The sequence below is a fragment of the Ambystoma mexicanum genome, chromosome 1p (assembly GCF_040938575.1).
Source record: "Ambystoma mexicanum isolate Mex_15411 chromosome 1p, UKY_AmexF1_1, whole genome shotgun sequence".
Taxonomy (NCBI): Eukaryota; Metazoa; Chordata; class Amphibia; order Caudata; family Ambystomatidae; genus Ambystoma; species Ambystoma mexicanum.
In genome coordinates, this window is record NC_090921.1 from 1,493,964,443 (window position 1) to 1,493,988,382 (window position 23,940).

The following is a 23,940-nucleotide window of genomic DNA, read 5'->3' on the forward strand; positions in this document are numbered from 1 at the left end:
GGATAAATATGAAACATTTCAACTTTTATCCATAGGGGACATTATTTGGTTGGGACTCATACAGTTTGAATAAAACAAATTGTTTTAGGATAAAGGCTTTGTGATATAGTTGGACGTTAGAGAATTTTACTCCTCCTAAGGATTTGGGAAGTCTTAGTTTATTGATGGCTATGCATGGGACTTTTTGATTCCAAAGAAATTTAAGAAGAGGGGAGTCAAGTTTTTTTATAGAAAGAAGTATGAATTACGGTGGGAATCATGCATAGTGAGTATAAAATAATGGGACTGATCATCATTTTGATAGTGTCTAATCATCCCCACCAGGAGAGAAAAAGGGGTGACCATCTTTCAGTCATTTCTGTAGCTTTCTCGATAAGATAATTAGTATTGCGGTTGATAGTGGTATGAATATCTTTAGCTATGAAAAGTCTGAGATATTTAAAGTGGGAGGGTTGCAAAGGAAGGCCAGATAGAGAAGTATTGGTAGGATTACAAGAATTGGTTGGAGGCATGAATTCTGATTTATCAAGAATTAATTTGTAACCAGATACAGTAGATACATTATTTATTGTGTTAAGTAAGTGATGAAGTGATAAGATAGGTTCGGAAAGATATATATGGATGTCATCAGCATGATAGCTTTATTTCAATATCATTTATAAAAATACCTTTAATGTCAGCATTCATTCTAATACTTTGGAGAAGAGGCTCTAAGGCTAGATTGAATAGTAAGGGAGATAGGGGACATCCTTGTTGAGTGCCTCTTTCTATACGAAATGGAGAGGAAAGAGAGTTAATAATGAGAATACGAGCAGTAGGTGAAGAGTATACAATTTTAATTAAACTAATAAAAGAAGGGGGGATGACATGCCCAAACTAAGGAGTGGATCATAAATGACCATGGCACCCAATCAAAAGCTTTTTCTGCATCTAGGGCAAGAAGGGGGAGGGGATCATGTACATTTTGGGAGTAAGCCAGAGTGTTAAATAGAAGTATAGAGTTGGACGAGGCATTGCGACCTTTGATAAATCCAGATTGATCACAGTGTATAAGGTTAGGAAAGGCAGATCTAACCACTTAGCAAGTACTTTAGCTAATATTTTAGAGTCAGAATTAATAAGGGAAATGGGTCTGTCATTTTTAATTAGGGAAGGATCTTTATCCGGCTTGGGGAATAGAATTAAGAGAGCTTCACTAAAGGAGCCAGGGCTTTGTCCAATTTCATTAAAATAAACATATAGTTCTAAAAGTTTAGGTGCCATGGAGTGCATAAAAGTTTTATAGAAATCAGAAGTAAATCCATCGGGCCGGGAGCTTTATTGGGTTTGAGGTCTAATATAGCATGTTTAATTTCATCAAGGGTGATGAGGCTATTAAGATAAGATAGATCTAACTGACTAGCAGGATTTCTCTTCCTATTAGATTTGAAAAAGGACTTAATTTCTGTGGAATAATGGAGGGATCAGAGGTATATAGTTTAGAGTAGAAATCAAGAAAAGCGTCATTGATGTCTTTAGGGTTAGTTAATCTATTACCTTCGAGGGAGATAATATGAGTTATGAGGGATTTTTCTTTCTTCTTTTTCAAATAAGAAACTAGCATTTTAATTGCTTTGTCATAACCATAGTGTCATTTGCTTCTGGAACTAAGAATGGAATTATCAGCTTTGTTAGTGCAGATTTTATTCAGTTAAATACATTTCATTAATATTTTTTTCATGATATTGGGATTTGGATTTGAGTAATATGACTGTTCAAGGCTTTTGATAGAAGTTAGAAGGGTGTTATGCATGGATTCTGATTGTCTCTTTTTGATAGCAACATATTGAATAATAAAACCCTGAAGAGATGCTTTGAATGCATCCCAGTTATTATGAAAATAGGTGTGTTCGGGACGATTATTAAAGAAACATTCTTTGATAAATTAGTTGGTTTTATCAATAAAGGATTGATCTTTAAGAAGATAGGAATTGAATTTCCATCTAGGGGAGAGATTAGAGGTGGGGGTCAATTCAATAGTAGCGGACACGTGTGAATGATCTGATATATTTATTGGGCCAATTTCAGAGTTTAAGATAGAAAGAGTTAAGGAAGAATTAACAAAAATATAATCTAATCTCGAGAAGGATTGATGAGGTGAGGAATAAAATGTATAATCTTTTGTCTGAGGATGACAAAAGTGCCATGAATCAATTAAATTAAGGTTTTGTATCAAATTTAGGAAATTATTTCGAGATTTGGAATTGATGAAATTTGATGAGGATTTTCGATCAAGAGCAAAGTCATAACTCTGGTTCATATCTCCACAGAAGAAACATTTATCCCGATTCTTGAGAGATAGTTTAATTAGTAAGTTGGACCAAAGCATTGGAGAAGGGGCATTTGGGCCATAGACATTGACAATGGTGACTGGTAAATTATTTATGATGGCATCTACATTAATCCACCAGCCTTCTGGGTCTTTTTCTTCATTTACCAGAGTTAATTTCAATCTTTTACTTATTAGAATAGAAACTCCTCCTTTCTTGTCAAGTGCATTGGAATAACGTGTGTGGCTTATCCAAGGAGCGCTAATTTTGCAGTTTTCAGTATCAAAACTTAAATGAGTTTCCTGGAGACAAATTATGTCAGGTTTTTGTTTGGCAAGTTGCGTAATAATCTTAGTCCTTTTAATAGGGTGACCCACTCCTCTAACATTCCAAGTGAGAATTTATATTGCCATTAGAGTATTGGAGGAAAGATACTAACAACTGCCAGGAATGTAGCATGGTGTTAAAAAAAATAAACAATTACAAGTCGCCATAAGTGGAGTTGAAGTAATGTAACATCCTCAAAGAAGAATAAATAGCAAGGTCTAACTGCAATCTTAAAAAACATGGGGAAGAACATCAGGGAAGGAAGACAACAAAAGAGAAAATGAAAAAGAAATATAAAAACGTCATATTTAGAATAATAAGTATGAGCAAGAGATAAAGAAGCGGTACCTATGAGAAAAGTTAAAGTGTAAGTTAGCAGGAAAGACATGAGGGATACCAAGTACAGAGATGTAGAGAGCACCGGGGAAGAAGGGCAAGAGCCAGAGAATTAAGTAACAATTAAGGTTAAAGCAACTTGAACTAAGTAGATCATCATTAAAAGTAGTGATGAGCGGGAGTTGAATTTTAAGTAAGCAAGAGGCGTTTGTACATCGGAAGGGAAGGTTGTCAATTGTTTACTCTTCTTTTAATATTATCATTTTGTACCAGCCTTGAAAAAGACCCTAGTGGGTTGAAGCACATATTGGCTGTTGCCTTTCAGCTATTTTGAACACTAACCAGGAAAAGAATACAACTTTATTTGCAATATACTTATAATTGAGGATATTAAAAATATGAACCTGCAATTAATCCTAACAAGATGGAACCATATATCGTATGAAAAGCCAAAGCATTTCCTAAATTTTGGATCCAAGATAGAAATATAGCTACAAACAGTATTTTCTATTTATATGTGCGATTTTGTCAGTACAAACTTATATAAGTTCTTTTGTGACGTTGGGCAGGCGCCACAATTTAGCCCTGACACTTGCAGCATACTCAACTCTATTATCAATCTCAGGAGCTGTAGCACTAGAGTGTCAGTGCCCACATGTTTCTGTTTTATTATCCAGTCATTACTGTAAGAAACGCATGGCATCAACAGTAAGACAGACACGAGTGACCACAGTTTTTTGAGGGCGTTTATTGAACTTCAAAAAGGGTTTCATAAATGCCTATCTAAACCTAAATCTACAGATGGGGGCAAGCTATGACCATCAAATAATAATAACGCTGTCCTAGTGGTGTCTTGTCAAAATAAAAGGGCCTATACTACTAAACCTATTGCCAATCAGGCAGTACACTAGAGCTTAGCACAGTCTCTGGCTTATCTAGCAAAAGGATACAGTTCAGAACAAACACCAGTGTCTTCTGTGACAAACTGCCTCATCACGAGTTTGGCGGTAACCCTTAAATGCGGTGGTAATGCTATTACCGCTGCATTTAAGGGTCCGTCAAATCATGGGTTTGGCAGGATTTACACCCAGCTCTGAGCTGGGGGCAAATCCGCTGCGATTTTGATGGTTTTCAGTGCTATTACCGCCATGCTAAAACCGCCAGCGGTAATAGCGCTGAAAATTCCCCATTGGGCCGAATGGGTAATAAGGAATTCCTGAATGGGCCCAATGGGGAATGGTGTCAGGACTCAGGGCTGGCAAAGATGAGGAGTGTTTAGATATGCCTCTTAAGCTGGGAAGGTCTAGAAACTACAATTCCCAGCATTCTCTGGGTCTGCGTGTAGTTCGAAACGCATGCGCTTGGCCAGCTGTCTGGGATTAAGGGCAGCATATTAACTGGTAACGGCAGTGTGCAGGTGTGGCTTATTCTGATTCAGCGTGGAGGCATACCAGAGGAACGATGGTGAGCAGGACTGCATGAACTACAGACGGCCGCATTTCGGAAAGAGCAGGAGAGTGCTGATAAGGATCACGGCTTTACGGTCATTGTCTGGGAAGTCCCGTGGGGCTCCCCAGACCAAAGATAAGTACGGGGAAATGCACGGTGATTGCTTACATTGTTGGGAGTGATTTACAGAGGGTCGCATTTTGTCTGGGAAGTCCTGAGGGGCTCCCAGACATAAGATAAGTAACAGCAAATGTTTTTTGGAATGTTGTGCTGAGAAAACACAGTGTATGCGCTCATGTAGTGCTGCGTTGGAACATCCAGGGTGTTCACTCATTTACGGTTGTGCTGGGCAAACCTAGTGTGTATCAAGCAATAGTGAATCTGCATCTTTAATGGGTCTCTATGAGTAACAAACTATTTACTGACAAAAGACTCAATATGATACATGGACATTACGTTTACCAAGTTCACCAAATCTTCACTGGTGCAGTAAACTAGTGTAGGAGGGAAATCATTTATGTTATATGTTGCTTTGCTGCCCGAAGGGCCATGTGTCTTGTTTATCATGATGGGAAGTTTTCCTAATGTTTGTTTTCATCATGTTGCTTGCTTATGTGTTTTATTGTGAACCAACAGGGGTTAGTACACGTATTAAGGTGTACTAGATATGAACTCAGGTTATTTACGTGGACAGTGTTACATGCTGGACAGAGTAGGGTTCTTTCCTGGTGCTTCCCCTGTCGCATCCAAAGTAGGAGTTCCTTACCCTTTTTCCGGTGTTCCTAAATTCCCCATCCTGTCCACAACCTCTCCCTAACCCCTCTTCCCCCCATTGGCTGCCACGTGGCGACCTGTTTTATATATCAGGCGTCTGTGCCAACCACGTGGGAGGGTCGAGTTCATTCGGCTTCAGTGGTTCGGGGGAGAGTGTCGAGCTTTCTTCCTTTCCTTTAAAGTGTGATTGTGACATAATAAGCCACCCCCAGATTGGGATACTCACAACCACCCAAGCCAAATGGACACGACACCTCCACCTTTAGCCGACGTGCTAAAGGCACTACAAGATATCCAAATGGAATTAGCGCATGCTCGGCAGGGAACTACCACTTTGAAATCACAAGTACAAGGATTGGTGGCCCAAGGTACCCCTTTAGAGGGGCCTAGTACAGCCAATACTGGGAGCGTTTCCACTAGTAGAAATCCCACTCTCATTGTGCAACCTCCTAGTAACGTACCTCTGGCAGCACCAGAGCGTTTTTCAGGGGATCCTAGAAAATATATGACCTTTCTTACCCAATGTAGACTTCATTTTTTGTGCAAGCCTGCGGCATTTGAAACTATCCAAGCCAGAACTGCATCTGTAATATCATATTTAATAGGCGAAGCTGCAGCATGGGCTATGCCTCTGGTACAGAAAGATGATCCGTTGTTATATAATTGGGATAATTTCTTATCAGAGTTTGGCAGACTGTTTGATAGACGGGAAGTCTCACTGGCACAAGACAAAGAGTTGTTAGGTTTAAGACAGGGGTCACGAGATCTGGTAACATATGTGACACAGTTTAATAGACTAGTGATTGAAACAGAATGGCCAGTGGCTAAACAGACCGTATTGTTTTATCAAGGTTTAAGGGAAGAACTAAAAGATGAAATTGCACAGGTAGAACCGCAACTAAGCACTTGTACGGCCATGATAGATCTGGCCCTTAGGCTGGATCACCGGATGAATGAGAGAAAAGGAGATAAAAAGAAACCAGAAACTGTCCCATTTGTGAGATCAGATAGGATGAAGGGAGGAAGGAGTAGTGAGGTAGAACCAATGCAGATTGGTAGTGTGAGAGGATCATTATCAGAGGCAGAAAAAGAACAGAGGAAGCTTAACAAATTGTGCTTGCACTGTGGACAGGCAGGCCATTTTATACGCACTTGTCCTAATACTCCCCAGAGGAGTATAGGAGGGGAACGAAGCAAAAAGGAGGCGGGAAAAGAAATGGGCCGGCCTTAAGGGGAACTCAGGTGACAGGCCCGACGGAATTAAAGTTCCCCAAATTGGTGGCAAATACAGTTGGAAGTAAGACATCTCATTTGTATATATTAGTGACGTTATGTTGGGCAATATCCAAGCAGACAGTACTGGCTATGATAGACTCAGGGGCCACAGGTAATTTTGTGGACATTACATTGGCCAAACAATTGGGCCTTCCTTTACAAGACAAACAAAGAGTGGAAGGAGTGCAGTCGTGGATGGGTCTCCTTTAGTGTCAGGGCCTATAAGACAACAAACACAAAAGTTGCGGATGACATTTACATCAGGTCACAATGAAGACATTACTTTTGATTTGATAGCCGCACCACAGTTTGGTTTGATTTTGGGAATGCCTTGGTTAGTGCAACACAATCCAAAGATTGATTGGGAAAAACAGACAGTAGAGTTTGATGAACAGAGGTGTTAAAAACACATGTTACCAGAAGTGGGACCCACGGCGTGGTTAGTTAAACAGGATAGCAGAGCACAATTGGTGGGAGCTGTGGAAGCAGAACTTCCCCTGCAATATCGAGAGTTCACCAAGGTATTTGACAAAAGAGGGGCAGAACAATTACCTCCCCATCAACCTTATGATTGTGTCATTGAATTGGAGGAGGGGGCGAAGCTACCCTGCAGTACAATTTATGCCCTTACAGAGACAGAAAATAAACACTTAAGAGAGTATTTGGATGAAATGTTAGAGAAGGGGTTAATTAGACATTCCACGTCCCCAGTCTCTTCTCCTTTGTTTTTTGTTCCAAAAAAAGAGGGGACATTACGCACTTGTATTGACTATCGCACCTTGAACAAGGTAACCATTAAGAATAGGTTTCCATTGCCTCTAATTTCAGTGTTACTAGATCAGGTGCGGGCGGCAAAAATGTACACTAAATTGGATTTAAGAGGAGCATACCACTTGATAAGAGTAAAAGAGGGGGATGAGTGGAAGACGGCATTTCGGACAAAATTTGGATTGTTCGAATACTTGGTTATGCCGTTTCGATTATGCAATGCTCCTGTGGCATTTCAATTCTTTATGCAAGAAGTGTTGAGGTACTTTATGGATGTATTTGTTATAGTGTACATTGATGATATTTTGATTTATTCAGTTTCAGAGGAACAGCATGTTCAACATGTGAGGGCAGTGCTTCAGAGGCTGCAGGAGTATCAGCTTTGTGTAAAACTGGAGAAATGTGCTTTTCACACTAGGCAAGTGGAATTTCTGGGGTTCATACTAACTCCAGAGGGTGTAGTGATGGATACCAAGAAGGTACAGGCTGTGACAGATTGGCCATCACCACAATGCATCAAGGACATCCAATCATTTTTAGGATTTGCACATTTCTATCGGCGTTTTATTAGTAATTTCTCAGCATTAGTAACGCTGATTACTCGACTTCTCAAGAAAGCAACACCATTCATTTGGGGTCCTGAAGCAGAAAAGGCTTTTCAGGAATTAAAAATCGCTTTTACTACTGCACCACTGTTGAAACACCCAGACACCAATGAAGCTTTTCAAGTGGAGACATATGCAAGTAATCTGGCGATAGGGGCGATTTTGTCACAGAAGGATAAGGAGGGGGTATGGCACCGAGTGGCCATCTATTCTAGAAAACTATCAGGGTATGAACAGAATTATTCTATCACGGACAAGGAATTGCTGGCTATCCAATCAGCCTTTTTAGAATGGAGGCATTACCTATTGGGGGCTAAGCATCAGGTGGTGGTGGTAACGGATCACAAGAACTTGCAATACTTTAAGACTGCTCATAAACTTAGTCCCAGGCAATTACGCTGGTCTCAATACTTTAATGAATTTAATTTTGTGGTGACATTCAGACCAGGAAAGAATAATGGCAAGGCAGACGCATTGTCTGGGCAGCAAAATTTGGAGAGTGTGGTGAGTGAAGTAAGAGCAATTATTCCTCCAGAAAAAGTCATTGGAGCTATTACAAAAAATTTAATTGATGAAGTCAAGAAGGCTCTTCCCCCCCGACAAATCCATAAGTGGCAGGCCAGTCATCCGGCAAGGAAGGTGAGGCAGGGATTACCGTACCATCAAGATTGATTGTTTTTACCTACTAAGGAAATACAGGGAAAAGCCCTATATTGGTGTCATAATTCTCCATTAGCGGGACACGCTGGGCAAAGGAAAATGCAAACCATGTTGGAAAAATACTTTTGGTGGCCTACTTTGAGGCAGGATGTGGGCAAATATTTATTACAATGTGAAAATTGCATGAGGAATAAAGCAGATCATGTAAAAAAGAGAGGGTTATTACAACCATTACCCACACCTGAGAAAGTATGGACACACATATCTATGGATTTTATTACAGACCTTCCACCTGATAAGCAGTTTGACACCATTTGGGTAGTGGTGGATTTTCTGTCCAAGCAAGCTCATTTCATTCCCTGTGAAGGAATACCTGGAGCAGGCAAGTTAGCGGAGTTGTTCCTTCAACATGTAGTTAGATTACACGGGTTGCCCAAGAGTATTGTCTCAGACAGAGGTCCACAGTTTACATCAACGTTTTGGCGAGCTTTCTGTCGCATGTTGGGAATCAACTGTGCCTTATCTGCCAGTTACCACCCTCAAACCGATGGGCAGACAGAATGAGTAAATCAAACACTCGAACAATACTTGCGGGCCTATTTGGGGGATGGCCGAGAGTCTTGGGTGCAGGCATTATGGTTGACAGAGTTTACGTATAACAACACGCTTCACAATTCCTTGTGTATGTCTCCCAATGAATGTTTATTTGGACATGAGCAGAACATGATACCAGAACATTTACCTGAAGTAGAGAATGTACCAGTTTTACAAGGACGTAAACAGTTGCTTCTTAAGATCAGACAGAAAGCGTGCACGCATTTGGAACAGGCTAAAGAAACCTATAAAAGAAACGCTGACAAACACAGACAGGAGAGTCCTCGCTATAAAACAGGAGACAGAGTTTGGTTATCAACCAAGAATCTATCTATAGTAGGATCTCGTAAATGTATGCCTAGATTTATTGGACCTTATGAAATCGTTACATGTGTGTCATCTACAGCTACGAAATTGTGTTTGCCAAAGATTCTACCTATACACCCGGTGTTCCATGTGTCTTTGCTTAAACCTGCAGCTCCTGGAACGACGACGAAAAAACCTCCAGCCATAGTGAGAGAAGGACAAACGGAATATGAAGTAAAGTGCATTGTGGATTCCAGAAGAAGATATCAACAATTATGGTATTTGGTGCAATGGGAAGGTTACGGGCCTGAGGATTGTTCTTGGGAACCAGCACGAGATGTCCATGCTCCCAGGTTGGTTAAACAATTTCATGTACGACATCCGGGTAAACCAGGTCCTGGGAGGAGCCCTGGAAGGGGAGGTAATGTCAGGACTCAGGGCTGGCAAAAACGAGGAGTGTTTAGATATGCCTCTTAAGCTGGGAAGGTCTAGAAACTACAATTCCCAGCATTCTCTGGGTCTGCGTGTAGTTCGACACGCACGCGCTTGGCCTACTGTCTGGGATTAAGGGCAGCATATTAAATGCTAACGGCAGCGTGCAGGTGTGGCTTATTCTGATTTAGCGTGGAGGCATACTAGCCGCGTGCGGAGAGGAAGGATGAAGAGCAGGACCGCATGAACTACAGACGGCCGCATTTCGGAAGGAGCAGGAGAGTGCTGAAAAGGATCCCGGCTTTACGGTCATTGTCTGGGAAGTCCCGTGGGGCTCCCCAGACCAAAGATAAGTACGGGGAAATGCACGGTGATTGCTTACATTGTTGGGAGTGATTTACAGCGGGTCGCATTTCGTCTGGGAAGTCCTGAGGGGCTCCCAGACATAAGATAAGTAGCAGCAAATGTTTTTTGGAATGTTGTGCTGAGAAAACACAGTGTATGCGCTCATGTACTGCTGCGTTGGAACATCCAGGGTGTTCACTCACTTACGGTTGTGCTGGGCAAACCTAGTGTGTATCAAGCAATAGTGAATCTGAATCTTTAATGGGTCTCTATGAGTAACAAACTATTTACTGACAAAAGACTCAATATGATACATGGACATTACGTTTACCAAGTTCACCAAATCTTCACTGGTGCAGTAAACTAGTGTAGGAGGGAAATCATTTATGTTATATGTTGCTTTGCTGCCCGAAGGGCCATGTGTCTTGTTTATCATGATGGGAAGTTTTCATAATGTTTGTTTTCATCATGTTGCTTGCTTATGTGTTTTATTGTGAACCAACAGGGGTTAGTACACGTATTAAGGTGTACTAGATATGAAGTCAGGTTATTTACGTGGACAGTGTTACATGCTGGGCAGAGTAGGGTTCTTTCCTGGTGCTTCCCCTGTCCCATCCAAAGTAGGAGTTCCTTACCCTTTTTCCGGTGTTCCTAAATTCCCCATCCTATCCACAACCTCTCCCTAACCCCTCTTCCCCCCATTGGCTGCCACGTGGCGACCTGTTTTATATATCAGGCGTCTGTGCCAACCACGGTGGGAGGGTCGAGTTCATTCGGCTTCCGTGGTTCGGGGGAGAGTGTCGAGCTCTCTTCCTTTCCTTTAAAGTGTGATTGTGACAAATGGGGATTTACCGCTCTGCCATACCTGTGATCCGGCGCTAATAGCGCTGGGGGGGTTTGGCGGTAAGACTACCACCGGGGATACCGCCCAACTCATGATGACGCCCAAAGTCTCTTTCCCCTTGAAAGTCTCTTATTCGTAGAATACCATGGAGTGCAAAATATTTAAAGTTCACTTTTCTTTCAGACTTACACAATTGAAACGAAATATCCTTCCCCAACCTCCTTCCAGATTCACTTTGCTTTACTGTCTGAGACTTTTAAAAAACGATATAGCTTTGCTTTAATCCCATACATGACCATTCCGACACTGCTGCATTCTGGTACTTGTATTTCTTAAGATCAATTCATTTTACTTTACATTCAGTGCTGTTTCAAACAAACCATCTTCTATTCTTTTTCCTCTACTTAGTGATTTCTCTGTTGTGGCATTTAGTTTCATTTGCTTTTCAGTGTTCACATCACTTCCCTTCACTTCAGGGACTTTGCTTTCATTTTACAGAGACTTCCAATATCATGTTCACTCACACGGGGTCACTCTGATACTTTGGCTCTTATTATCTTTCAGGTATCACTTTCTCGGGTGATTCACGGTTCACCCCAGATCTCCCTCAGCCGAGCTCAGATCTTCTTAAAGGATAGTTCCGGGACTTTTTTTTTATTGTTCCTATGGTTCGGCCATGTGTTTTTAAGCATAAATCGGTAGATCGTAGAAAACTTTCCTATGGACCTTACCGGACTTTTCGTCCGTTAACGCACTCGAAAACATCCGCCATTTTATGATAATCCTATCATTTCCCCCCATCGCCCTGGCTCACCTGCTTTTGCGGCACTAAATCAAATCCCCCGCCCCTGAAACAGACTTGATCAAAACATTCATATTCCCCGCCTCTATCCGTGACGTGACTGTGCTGCGTAGGCAAACGCGCCCAGGCGTCTTCTACGCGACTCCACACAGAACCAGGAAATCCCCCTTCTTCTTGGACTAATGCTCCATCGACTCCCTGAAACATAGGACTTTCATTAGTAATGAACACAATATTGAAAAAAGAAGACACATAGGAGGGTGACGACAGAAGGACATATCAATGGCTAAAAACGAAAGAAACATTGTGTGTAACAATCACGCTACAAGAATGCAAGATCTGATGATCTCCATCGATGGAACTGTCCTGAAACGTACCTCGAGTATCTGAGTGACATCAACGGTAGTCGTCAATACGTTGGACTCCTCAGCATCTCCCTGAAAGACAGTACTTGCATTATTTTGGATAACAATATTTATAACTGAAAACAAAGACTAGAGGACGAGTACAAGGGTGTACCATTAGGTAAAATAATTACACGATAAATTAAAACTATTGATTTACATGCCTAGAACAAGTCAGTGGCAGAATAGCCAAGTAAGATTACCCGATAGGCGCTTGAAGTGGCTGATGACTGCAATAACGACACGGATGGAGAATCTTCCGCCTTCATATTGAGTGGATACATAAATGGGGAAATTATTGTTAGCTAATGCTACACACTACCGCAAGGCCGAGAGATAAATACGTAAACTTGACTCACCAGTGGAGGGATGAGGACGAATAGAGTGGGAAAAGCGGTTGAGAGCAATTTTCGCCTCGCTCGCGGTGTGTTCTTCTTTATTAGCAATGATGTGGAGTACATGTCAGAGGTAAAGTGCCTGCTGCAGATGCGGTATCGATCACCCCTCTTGTCCGCAAAGACTTCTAGGACTCTACTTTCAATCTCAGACGGTGGATATCCGCAATATCGGACCCATTCTCTTATCTGATCTATTGTCTTAGGGAAAACATGCATTATAGTACCTTCAGATTTATTATGGGTCTTCGAAGGGCAACCGCCAATGGAACAGGCAGGCATTGTGGAAAGTTCTGAAAAGTAAAGATCAACAATTCTCTATGAATACCAATGTAAACTCAGAACATGTGACTAGTTCCTTGCATGTACTGTCTTGAACGAAAAGAAATTGGACGCAAAATGATTATGGTACATGGCCTTACCTTGACGAACAAACAGTTAGATGCAGGGATCAGAGTAGTTTCTTGACGTAGAACAGGGAGCAGTTCACAGGTTGCAAACTGAGGAGTTTCCTCGAAGTGGTCACGGAAGTTCAGAGACGAAGAGCAGATAACCAGCACCTTCACGGGTTGACTAGCAAAGCGCAAAGAAGTGCTCATTAGAAATATGAAGTGGGTTATAAAGGATTCGAAACTGGGGTGTGTTTGTGAATGAATGACGTGTATATGTCGTGGCATTATGCGGTTTGCAGGGGGCCGTCCAGCGTGAGGGGGGATGCTTGGCAGGAGACACGGGCTCTGGAGGTAGACATGGGAACAACAACCCATGCTCTATAGACCACTTTGAAGTGTACATGGTCTTTGGCACCTCTTGGCCTTTATCGCTCCCTGACAGCTCCACTTGCCAGCGCAAGTACCCCGGTGCGAACTGCCTTTGATAGGGCGGGGGGTGGATTGGGGCGGTGGTCGTGCAGACAAGACACAGGAAGACTCGTGAATGGAGACAAACTTATGTGGATTGCAGGGGGGCGTCCAGCGTGAGTGGGGATGCTTGGGAGGAGACACGGGGTCTGGAGGTAGACATGGGAACAACAACCCATGCTCTATAGACCACTTTGAAGTGTACATGGTCTTTGGCACCTCTTGGCCTTTATCGCTCCCTGACAGCTCCACTTGCCAGCGCAAGTACCCCGGTGCGAACTGCCTTTGATACGGCAGGGGCTGGATTGGGGCGGTGGTCGTGCAGACAAGACACAGGAAGACTCGTGAATGGAGACACACTTATGTGGATTGCAGGGGGGCGTCCAGTGTGAGGGGGGATGCTTGGCAGGAGACACGGGGTCTGGAGGTAGACATGGGAACAACAACCCATGCTCTATAGACTACTTTGAAGTGTACATGGTCTTTGGCACCTCTTGGCCTTTATCGCTCCCTGACAGCTCCACTTGCCAGCGCAAGTACCCCGGTGCGAACTGCCTTTGATAGGGCGGGGGGTGGATTGGGGCGGTGGTCGTGCAGACAAGACACAGGAAGACTCGTGAATGGAGACACACTTATGTGGATTGCAGGGGGGCGTCCAGCGTGAGGGGGGATGCTTGGCAGGAGACACGGGGTCTGGAGGTAGACATGGGAACAACAACCCATGCTCTATAGACCACTTTGAAGTGTACATGGTCTTTGGCACCTCTTGGCCTTTATCGCTCCCTGACAGCTCCACTTGCCAGCGCAAGTACCCCGGTGCGAGCTGCCTTTGATAGGGCGGGGGGTGGATTGGGGCGGTGGTCGTGCAGACAAGACACAGGAAGACTCGTGAATGGAGACACACTTATGTGGATTGCAGGGGGGCGTCCAGCGTGAGGGGGGATGCTTGGCAGGAGACACGGGGTCTGGAGGTAGACATGGGAACAACAACCCATGCTCTATAGACCACTTTGAAGTGTACATGGTCTTTGGCACCTCTTGGCCTTTATCGCTCCCTGACAGCTCCACTTGCCAGCGCAAGTACCCCGGTGCGAACTGCCTTTGATAGGGCGGGGGGTGGATTGGGGCGGTGGTCGTGCAGACAAGACACAGGAAGACTTGTGAATGGAGACACACTTATGTGGATTGCAGGGGGGCGTCCAGCGTGAGGGGGGATGCTTGGCAGGAGACACGGGGCGGCACGGGCCAGAGGGGGTCATCTCTTACCCGGTGCCCAAAAGGATGATTTATTGGGCGGCCTGCGTGAGGGAGGATGCTGGCCGGAGACATGTGGTGTGACAAGACAAGGCACAGGAAGACTATTCAATGGAGACACACTAGATTCATTTAAAAAATCAAAACAACCATTGTTAAAATATATGTTGGGTTTTATTTTAGATCTTAATTTCAATTGAACATAAATAATAAACATTACACATTGTAAAGTTCCGGTTGCAGCACACCCAGGGAAAATCCGCGGTATTGTCCACTGTCGCTGGGGAAATGTTGTCTAATGGCAAGTACCGCACAGGCAGGTATTACTCTCCGAACGCGGTGTCCGAGCCTCCCGTGAAGCCACCAAGTGAAGCAACGATAGGCCACCAGCCTGTACCACCTGTGAAAATGAAAGATGCAAACTGTATTAAAATGACAAAACTTTCTTATCACTGTCGATTCAGGTAAAAAATGTCATTCTGCTTTGAAAAAAATTCTATCTAGAAAATGCACAATATGGAACCAATTTACATGCATTCGAATGATATGTAGATGTAATTTTATATGTGGGAGACGACCATGACATAGTAGTGGCATCACTGACATCACAACCAGAGTATACTTACTCGTTACTCGGATTACGCGGACGAACAGTGCCGCGAAGTTAGTGCATAAGCACCATCATCATCCTCAACACGGCTTCCCTGAACTCTGGCAGCTCGGTGATGCATTGCGGACTTGGCTCGCCTTCCGAAATGTAGGCCAAGCACCCGGAATTTTCACAGCAGCAGCAGTTCTCCTCCTCAGTTGGCATTAGCTCGCACCGATTGCACGTGCACCAGGTGGAGACGCCGTCCATGCGACATGGTCCAGGCTCTTCATCCGTTGACTGGTCCTCCCAACTGCCGTCCGAATCCCCATCGTTTTCGCGTGCTTGCCTTTCCGGTAGTTCTTCCTCGGTGTACTCGGGCTCGTACATATACGGCATTATTGTAGCCATTGTGTGGTAAAGAAAGTAAAATAATTTATAGCGGTGGTACTGGTATCTGTTCACACGGGCTACAATCAACGAAGGTAGCTGACCAGAGCACAGAAACGAGTCACAGAATACTCAAAGTAACACAGAGAGAGGAATGGATTCGAAAATCTGCTGCTGTGTGTTGTGAAACGGTGTGTTTATACTTATTGAGGAAAGAGGCGTCCTGCCATTTCCATGGCGACACTTCATTAGCTGAGGCGCAGCGATTGTTGACACGAAACGGGAAATGGGCGGTACGCGTCTGCTGATGTCAGGCTCAGGGGCGGGGGATTTGATTTAGTGCCGCAAAAGCAGGTGAGCCAGGGCGATGGGGGGAAATGATAGGATTATCATAAAATGGCGGATGTTTTCGAGTGCGTTAATGGACGAAAAGTCGGGTAAGGTCCATAGGAAAGTTTTCTACGATCTACCGATTTATGCTTAAAAACACATGGCCGAACCATAGGAACAATAAAAAAAAAGTCCCGGAACTATCCTTTAACACAATGTTCAATTAGTTTCAATCTGCCGGGCTGACGCCAATTTCAATACAACTCAAACTTTCTTTAAGAAAAAGCTCTCAGCTGATCTCCCTCTGCCGTGCTCGGACCAACTTCATTTATTTTGTCATCAACTTTCACCTTCCTTTTTGGGTTCGGCCCACTTGCCTGCTTTACTTGGTGCCTGCCCTCACGCACTGCGCGTCCCACCTGCTCACCCGAGTTTCTCTCACTCTCTCTTTTGATCAGACTCACTGGGCAGCATTGCAAGGTCTGCGGCTCCGTCCTTTGATGTGGAGATGAGGTCAGGGTCCCACCACCTGCCCCGCTACATGCTTGGGGTCTGCACTGGTCCTTAGGGAACAAGCAATTGCCCGGACCTCAACAGCAAGGTCCTGGATGCCTAAATCCAACACGTACGAGGCACAGATCCTGTGACACGCTGTAGCCCTTCCTTCTCACTGGGCCAGCATCACTGCACATTGTCCTCCTCTGGATTCACCTGACAACTCCCAGCCTCTCGGTTTCTCAGCTCCAGACAATCTTCCCAGCTTGCTTTTGGTGTTTGGGATTTGAAAAGGGATCCTCTGCCGGTCTGAGCCTTGCAGCCTCCCTCTTGCTCTCCCAACTGCACCTGACCTTTTTTCCCCAACAACTTCCCTTTATACACCTGTGTGATGTTAATGGGTAGCAGGTGTGCGATTAGGGTTGGGTCCGCATGACTTCATTAAGGGGACAGCCTGGTGTCAGAGTATTGTAGTTTGTCTTCTGTGTCTTAGTGGGTTTTACACTGGTAATTTTCACCCCTCAGGTTGCTTCTTCTTCTTAGTATTATGCGAAAGAGGGGGTGGGCGGTGTTGTGTGTTTGAAAATACACCAAAAAGACAGAGGGGTGGTGTGGTTGTGGATAACGGGGAGAGGGGATACCGTATCTCACCTATTCACTTGAGAATGACACCCGACTCCACCTACCCGGGTGATCCTCCCGTACTGGTCCAGCCCAAGGGTCTGGATCCAAAGGCGATGGCTGTGTCCTGGGCACCCGAATAGAGGATTCTCGGGGTCCAAATGGGAGAATACACCTAGGATTCTCACATTACCCCCCAGTATAATATTCCCATTGTGCTGGTAGAGACTTTTTGGGAGCAGGGGATGCCACCCAGCAACGTGGGAGCAGAGCCTGTTATTTTGGGAATATGAAGCGCTCCCGGCAAAGAACAAAGGGAGCCTCTAAGGCTGTACCTAACCTTTGTTATTTGGAGAACCCAGCCCTAAAACAGCACTACACAAAACTCTGACAGTTGCAGGGGTCACTGGAAAGCCAGTTGAATAAAAAGATATCACATTTATTTGGGCATTTATTATTCTAAGTTCCCAAAGGCCACAATATCAAACCGGGGTATGTACAGTTACTTATAATTTGGATCGTGGGTGGCCACTGTTAAGGGATGGCCATTGATGGAATTAATTTTAAATCCTACAGGCTGTCTGTCAGGAATGCACGTGTGACTCTGTGTCTCCCATGTTGCCTAACTACATGAAATTTGCTAGAATGTCAGAAGTCAGGATTCACCTGTGTACTATACTGTACTATGCCTGATTAGCAAGCTCACTTTATGTGACAGAATTACCAGCCCCATTTTGTGTTACAAAAATCTAAAAGATTGGGATTGTCTATCCCGTGTAGCTGGCATTCTTTCAGCCAGCCCTGGTAATCCCCATTACATTGAGCCTCATCCCTCATTATCTTACTCACAACCCATCCTCTGCGACCTGTGTTAGGGATGACTGGATGTATGATCTGTTTATAAGGAGGAGACATCCTATGGCAGTTGGTGAGCAGGTGCAAGTGGATCTAGGTTACATGGCCTAAGCACCACCTACCTTCTTAGCCCTGCCTCTTCCTTTCTCCTCTTAACTCTTCGATCAAGTGCGTCTCTCGACCAGATGTCCGAAGCAAAGGGCAGCCGAAGAAATGGGTAATTTGTGTTTGCACCTGTTCAGACCAGGAGGACCCAATGCCCGAACCCCTCCTCAGACAGCAGGTAAGCAAGCAGCAACATGTGTTTTCTCCCTCTGTCCCCACAGGCCATTGCCACTATCATCAGGTAATGCCAACATCAACTTCTCTGGTGCTTGGGTGAGTACAGGTGCTCAGTGGCACTGTAAGTTGTGCATTTGTAAATGTTTTATTCTCGTGCCACAGCCGTGTGTGCCCGCTCCCCCTCCCTTTGTCCCAGTTGCTTTCTTGTTTGTTGGCTCTCCCCCTCCCTGCCTCCCTCTCACCATGCTCCCATTGGTTGGCGGGCCCTTTCAATCGGCCACTCAAGGCATCCCCTGCCGTGGCATCCCCCTTGGCCAAGGGCCAGAGGCTAAGGACAGCTCCAGTAGTGTCTACGAGTGTCTGCCCTGGTAGCACGTAGCCTGCAGCTGTCGACCTGCTGCGACTGATCAGGTAAGTCAAATCTTGGTGTGTTGTATTGTTCTGTGCTCCAAAACGTAGCCTTTTCCTCTTCTAGGAAAGTCTAATCTGGTTGTGTTGTATTGTGCTGTGCCTTTTTCCCCTTCTAGCAAAGTCGAATCTGGCTGTGGTATATTGTGCTCTGCTCAAATGCCTAGCCTTATTTCCACCTTCTAGGAAAGTCGAATCTGGGTGTGTTGTATTGTGCTGTGCTCGAAAACGTAGCCTTTTCCTCTTCTAGGAAAGTCGAATCTGGCTGTGTTGTATTTTGCTGTGCCTTTTTCCCCTTCTAGCAAAGTCGAATCTGGCTGCGTTATATTGTGCTCTGCTCAAATACCTAGCCTTTTTTCCACCTTCTAGGAAAGTCGAATCTGGGTGTGTTGTATTGTGCTGTGCTCAAAACCTTCGCCTTTTTTCCCCCCTTTTGGAAAAGTCGAATCTGGGTGTGTTATATTGGGCTGTGCTAAAAAATTTAGCCATTTTTCCCCTTCTAGGAACGTCGAATCTGGGTGTGTTGTATTGTTCTGTACTCAAATATTTAGCCTTTTCCCCCTTCTGGGAAAGTCGTATCTGGGTTTCTTCACACCCTCTGCAGCAAAGCCCTCGCAGGACAAGGCCGTGGTGTTGAGCAATGCAGTGGACCTCTGTGGTTTGCTTTTGGTCCTGTATTACATCTGCATTCTTTACTTTTAGGTTCCCTATTGTGCTTTCTGCTTTGCCTTGGTTCTGTACTACATCTGCATTCTCTACTTCTAGGTTCCCTGCTGTGCTCTTTTCTTTGCTGATGGTTCTGTACTGCATCTGATTTGTAGGTCATTTGTTCCTGTTCTTTTTTGTGCCCCTCTCCCTTTTGTGTGTCCCCTTGTGCCTCGCTCCAGTCTGCCCCCCTGCGTGACCTCTCCTCCCCCTCCCCTGCTTTGGATCCTCTCTCCCTACCCACACCCCATATGGTGCTCTATCTCACCTATCTTTTCGAACTGCTTTTCTATCGACTTTCCTATCTCTCTCACTAAGTCTGGCAGAAAGAAGCTCAAAGGGAACATCCTGGTCTCCAACCCAGGCCTCCCTATCGCTGATACCTATACCAGTGCTTCCTCCAGACAGGTCCTCACCGACATACTCTTTGTCATTCCCTCTCCAAGCCTATGGACCCCCATATGGTCTCTGTTCTTTTTCCTTTTTCCTCTTCTCCCATTAGAAGTGGCTCCTGGTGGGAGGCCCTCTTGGCCCCCTTGCAGTCCTCTAAGACCATTATTAATGTCTACTTAAATGGCACCATCTTGGTCCAGGGTCCTCGAGCCCATCTCCTCCTCTTTGATAGATGCTTCCTATGCCTTATTAACTTCATTTCCTCTCCTACTATCCCTTTTTACCTCTTTCTGGCTCCTCTGCCACCTCCTTACGCTGCCACGTCTTCGGTAACCCCTGCTGCTTCTTTGGGCACCCTTTACGCCTCTCTCCTCTGCCACCCCTCTGGCACCCTCTTCTCTCTCTCTGACTACCCCACCCTCTCTTCCTTCCTCCTCTACCCATCCTCGGGCACCTCCAACACTTCTGCAGGGTGTACCTCTGGCATGTACCCCTCCCCGGAAGTCCTTCAAATGTGGCAACCTGCTCCACATCGCTACTTTCAACTCTCGTTCAGCTCTCAAACACTCCTCTGACATCTGCCATCCCATGGAAAAGGTTGATTTGGATGTACTCTGTCTTACTGAGACTTATTTCATGGCCAGCTCTGTCACGAGTTTCGACACTCATCTTCCCGATGGCTACAAGATCCTCTCCAAACCCAGAACCAATCATCCCGCTGTTTAGCAGAGCCTTCATTTTCCCCGTGTGGATCCCTGCTTCTATCATTCCAATGCAGCACTACCCCTCCTTTGAATGCCTGGTGTGCAGGCTCTCTATCTCTCCCTGCCTCTCTCTCACTGTGGCCACTATCTACAGGCCGCCTGGCTAGGTCCTCCACTACCTCTCCTCCTTGCCTCTACCTCTCAACTTCTCCTCCTCGGAGCCTTAAACATTCACTTGGATGCTACCAGCTCTTCTTCAGGACTCTTTTACAACCTCTGCGATTCTATCTCTCTCTCTATATACTCTTCCCTCTTGCCTGACTCACTCTGCAGGGCACACCCTGGATGTTCTAATCTCCTCAGACCGTCCCTTCTCTAACTGTCTCAGTACTCGTCTCTCTTGGAGTGATGCCTTTCTCCTTTCTTCCCACCTCTCTCTCTCTTCTCTGTAAGTCGAGCTGACTCCAGCACTGCCACCTACATTGTTGGTCATCCGACCCATGAAGCGTGTGTCAGTTGAGGCTTTCACCGCTACTTTCTCTCCTCCTCTTGCACCTTTGGCTGACTCCCACCCTGACACAGCCCTCTCTAATCTTCATCTCTCTATCTCTAACACTCTGGATGTCCTTGCCCCTGTCATGAGGATCCACTTGAAGCCAAAACCCAAGTGCAACTCTTGGTACGATTCCGGCTTTGCTGCTTTTAAACGCAAGTGTAGGGCGGCAGAGAGGAAGTGGAGGGCATCTGGTGCACCCCCTGACAAACTGGTCTGCCACCTGCTCCAAAATCAGTACAGACTATCTGTCCTCTCTAAGAAGAGAGCCTACATCCAAGCCTGCGGCTTCTAACAACTCAACCAAACTTTTCAAAAACTGCAAGGAGCTGGCCAATCCTGCTGCAGTCTCTACCTCTCCTGTTCCCTCCCAAGCCCTCTGCACAACCTTGGCCTCTCATTTGTCCACTAAAACTCAGGACATCCTATCCACCCTCTCTTCCTCTACCTCCTCTTATTCCTCCTCTACCACTCATGGCCCGTCTGAGGCTGTCTCTCCTGCTCCTTTCGTCTCCTTTCCCCTGTTCACCCCTGACATTTCTAGACAAGTTCGATCTATGAAAGTCTCGTCAAAGCAGGTTCTCCCCTACTCATCCAGAACCATCAAGGACCACATCAACACCCTTGCTCCAGCCTTGGCCATTTTCAGCAATCACTCCTTTCCCACTGGAACTTCCCCTTCCCCTTAAGCACTCTCTTGTGCACCCCTTCTAAAGAAGCCCTCGGCCGATCCTTCCTCTCCGGCTAACTATCGCCCGATCTCCATCACTCCTTTCCTGGGCAAACTCTTGGAGAATCTGGCCATCTCCTAGCTTAATCTACATACAGAATCTGTTGGTTGCCTCCATGACCACCAGTCTGGCTTCAGAGCTGCCAGATCTATCTATCCTCTGCTTTTGACACGGTCAACCATGCAATCCTGCTCAATCGCTCCATGACAACCTTAATATTACTGATCAGGCCCTGGTCTGGTTGACCTCCTTTCTCACTGAACGACCCTATCAGGTCCAACTGGGGTCTTTCCTCTCATCTATCTCCCTCTCTACTTGTGGTGTTCCCCAGGGGTCTAGCCTCTCTCCCTGGATCTTCAATCTCTACCTGGCACCTCTTGCCCAGCGCATCCCTACTTTCTGCTCCAATTTTCAATATTATGCGGATGACACTCAGCTCTCTTTCAGGCTCCCCTCAATCACCTATGGTTCTTCTCTCATACCAAAGTGTCTGACCACAATTCAGGAATGGTGTGCCACCAGTGAACTCTGCCTTAATGCCAGTAAGACTGAGATCCTCCTCATTTGGACACCTGCTCCCTCCTTTTCTCTCTCTCTCTGGCCACCCACTCTGGGCCCTCTTCCTAGTCCTTCTTGTGTGGCTAAGAAACTTGATGTCATCTTCGACTCTACCCTCTCCTTTACAACCTATCCAGAACAGGACTGTGAGACTTGTCCTTGGCCTCAAGCCCACGGATCGTATCTCCCTAGCTCTGAAATCTCTTCACTGGTTCCCTGTGGCTGCAAGGATCAACTTCAAGAGCCTCTGCATCATCCACAAGGTATTCTAGGACCTGGGAACGCTCTACCTCTTGCAAACAAATCTTCCTTCTCGAGCTCTCCGCTCATGCACGTCCAACTCTGAGGGTCAGATGATTCTCCAAGCAGAGGGTTGGGGGCAGATCTATCCCCTCGGCTGGGGCCTTCCCCTAGGACAGCCTCCCTGCCTCTCTGAAACTTGAGCAGAACAACCTCTGGTGACGGAAGTAACTCAAGACCTTCCTTTTCGCTTCTGCTTTCTCTCTTCCTCTACCCTGCTGATGCACCTCACTGGTCCGCGCACTTGTCACCTGGTCACCCTCTGAACTCGGGCCAGGCTCCTGCATGTCCAGTTGCCCTTGCACTACCTCTGGGCTCCCCATCACTTAAGGGTCTGCAACCTTACAGGCCCTTCTCTCTGCACTTATGAGCCATCCGCTTGCTGCACTGGTGAGTTAACTTCACTTCCCCCTTCCCCTCCCCCCTGACACTTCTCCCCTTCCCTCTTCCCTGCACTTGCGTGATCTGAATGACACAAGGCCTAGTAAGATTGTTATTCTGTCCTCCCTTTGCCCCCCTTGTCTTGTCGCACCTAGAAACACTTGTGTACAGGCGCATTATAAATGCCACATCATATCATATCATGGCTGGTGCCATATCAAGGTACGAGGTAACAAGAGAGGAGATGCCCACGTTCCCCACTCTCCACACTCTAGCTGGCCATGCACTCATAGCATAGCGCTCTTCAACATGTTGTCCCTGGACTCTAGACTAATGCCACTGTCTGTCACCTCTCTGTCTATCCGTATGTCCCAAGCCTGCATAGGTTGGGAAGAAGGTACTGTACATGTACCCTGATAAAGAGATAATTTTAGAAGTCACCCTACTCTCCCCAGCCCCATGTCCCTGCCAATGTTCTGTCATCTGAAGCCAGAAACCTTGGAGTCATCTTCGACTCCTCTCTCTCTCTCTCCTTCCTCCCTCACATCCAGGACCTTGCTAAAATGGCCCACTTTCAACTCCACCTCCTCAAAGCAATTCTTCCTTTCCTCACTTTCCCCCAGAAGCTCAATGTCTCTAGAGCTCTGGTTCTCTCTAGGCTGACTACTGCAACAGCCTCTTCCTTAATCTACCCTCCTCCTCTCTACTCCCCCTCCAGCTTATCCAGAATAGGGCTGCAAGACTTATCCTTGGCCAGGGACGGTATCTCTCCAGCCCCAAAATCTGTCTATTGGCTCCCGGTTGCTGCAAAGATCAAATTCAAATCCCTCTGCATCATCCATAAGGCTGTCTGTGGCCGTCAACCACGCTATTTCCAACTTGCTATCACCAAATACTGACCCTCCA